The sequence below is a fragment of the Cynoglossus semilaevis genome, unplaced genomic scaffold (assembly GCF_000523025.1).
Source record: "Cynoglossus semilaevis isolate Cse_v1.0 unplaced genomic scaffold, Cse_v1.0 scaffold2245, whole genome shotgun sequence".
In the NCBI taxonomy this organism is placed as follows: Eukaryota; Metazoa; Chordata; class Actinopteri; order Pleuronectiformes; family Cynoglossidae; genus Cynoglossus; species Cynoglossus semilaevis.
In genome coordinates, this window is record NW_007585200.1 from 1 (window position 1) to 2,872 (window position 2,872).

A 2,872-nucleotide genomic window follows, 5' to 3' on the forward strand; every position below is an offset into this window, starting at 1 on the left:
ATTTAATAATATAACGTGGACGAGTTCAGCGGGCCGTATATGGCCCGTGGGCCGTAGTTTGCCCATGCCTGCACTAGATGGTAGGTAAATGGTGTTTGCTGAAAGGGATGAGCTCCCCTGAACACAAAAAGCATTCATATGCATGTGCTATCAGTGGCAGTGCAGAGAGTCAGAGAGAACAGAATGGGACAGTGATGGAGAGCTGAGGGAAGCACATAGGCCATAAGGTGAGCCCTATTATTGTTTCATCTCGCTCCGACGTCTGCGAACTACACAAACTTAACTTCATAATAAAGAACGAGTTACGTTAAACTTACAGCAAAAAGTTCGTCGCAAGAAATCCTGCCCATTCTTTATGGCGAGGCATTTTATGCCAAAATAGTTTCTTCAGGGCTTAATAAGATTTTGGTTCGCGAGCGGTGGCACGGTTTGACACGTGATCGTGCTAGAGTCTAGCACAATCTAGACCAATCGAGTAGCTGATTGATGTCAACACTTCCGGCAACATGGCTGCCTCGTGGTTTTACTTAACGTTACCAATAGAGAGGAATTTTCCCAAAAGTCTTCTTCCAAGTGGGCCAAATGGATTCTAAACAGTGCTTTATACATAGCCACCTGCACAAAGAACAATGAGGAAAATAGACGATAAGGTGAACTTTCTATGTTCTAAGTCATTTTGATCAATAAAAGGAAGTAATAAATGACAAGGACTATTTGTTTATTCATTCGTTAATGTATTAGCTCCTAACTAAACCAACTAGATCAACCATAAAAAGACATTCTTTATTAAAACATAAAACAGTACAAAACAGCATAAGAAAAAGAATAGTAATGTTAACAATGCAACTACTGCAATATAACTCTAAGGCAATAGGCTACAAATGACGTTTGTCTTCACTGTCAGTGTCAGGGCAGTCATCATCCTCCTTCTCCTCAATTTTCTTTGTGTTTGCACAGTTGCAACACCTACACAGAAACACCTACCTGTTTCACAATCACTCTCCTTGCAGCTGTAGTGTATGACATGGAAAACACTGTCAGGGACAGGATTTCTTGTCATCCATGTGACATGTAGGTTTCCATCTTCTCGGTGCCAACCGTATCCAGCAGGTGATGGAGCACCAATATTTTGTTTGACACAGGACCCCATGACTGCAGCCTGATAATTTGCCCTTTTGCACTGCTGATGGAGGGCAAGGATGATGATGCCATACAGAAAGCCTTGTACCTAGCCTCATTGACATTTTCAGCAGCTGGCTGATCATACAAGTGGCATACATATTTGTAAAGTAGTGCAAATGTTGAGTGGTCCAAGTTAAAGTAAGTACCCAGATTTTTAAAAGCCTTGAGGTACTCTTCTTTCTCACATGCTACAGAAAATGTCTTTCTTTCTGCATTAACCATAAAAGGCACTTGTGGAGTCACACCCAGAGAATGTACGGTATGATAATCAAGGCTGAACACACACTGGTTCCAAGAGCTGATGACACCTTGGTAATGTCAATAATGCCTGTCCTGTTGCCTGTCCCTGTGAAAAAACATAATCTGCATGGTTTGAAGTAAATAGGTACATTTGTCTGCAGACCTACAGCAATGACTGCATCATCAGTGTCAGGGCTGAACAACAACATGAACAGATTGTACACCCTCCATTACAGTTACACAGTGACATTGATCCCTATGTGTTATGTACAAGCTGAGGTTTTTGCCCACTCCTGTAAGATCTGAATTACGATGGGCAGGCCTGACCTTGGTCTAAGTTTCTTTGTTGGACTCGGAGTCGTCCTGCTCGATGTTGATGAGATGGTCTCACTTCTTGAACTGTCTTCTGTATCCTCTCCCCTCTCTCTCTCTCCCACTCGAGACTTCTGCAATTGCACTCTTGTCAATAAACCTCCCGTAGCATGTGAGATGGAAAGCAGCGTTCTCGGGAATGCTTTCAAACTCCAAATCCAGGCAGTGTTTGTAATTTTCAGCTATGTATCGACACTCAACCCGAGCCACTGTTGTAGACTCTTCAAGTACGTATTCCACCGTGAGAGTGGAAAATCCTGAATTTTTCTGTGCTTCACAGAGGCTATGTGCATACAGCACTGTTTATGTTCTGAAGATTTCATTGTTTTACACATTTTTGTTTGAGTTTTCCTCTTCTTCGGTACTGCTAGATGAAACTCTTTAGGCAGCCATCTTGCTTTTCTGTTTACCAAAAGCTGCTACCCTATTGGTGTAGTCTGGTCACGTGTCGACCGTGCCACCTCTCGCGCACCAAAATATTATTGAGCCCTGAAGACGCTAGTTCTTTATAGAATGCCTCGTTATAAAAAAATGGGCAGGATTTTTTGCGATGAACGTTTTGCTGTAAGTTTACGGTAACTCGTTCTTTTTTATGAAGTTGAGATCGTGTAGTTCGCAGACGTCGGAGCGGAATTCAATTTCTAAAATACTTTTTGTGCTTCACCTTACGGCCTAACATAGGAAAAACCTGTGGTAGTTTGCAGATGTTTACATACATGTACCCACATGAACATCGGCCCACTCAGATACAGTACATGCCAACACAAGTCTGCACAAAGGAACAGCTGCTAAGATTTTTGTTTGTTTCATGGTTAACTCCGCGTGGGCGAGAGATATACAGATTCTAGCTACTCACTGCACCCCAGTCCTAGAACTACTCACCATTAAAGTTAGACCTTTTTACCTACCGAGAGAATTCAACTCAGTAATTCTCACAGTAGTTTACATTCCACCCCAGGCAACTAAGACACTCTCTCTAGATCAACTATATGGTATAGTTAATAAACTGGAAAACACACACCCTGATGCTGCCTTCGTTGTGTTGGGGGACTTCAACAGGGCCAATATGAAAAATGTT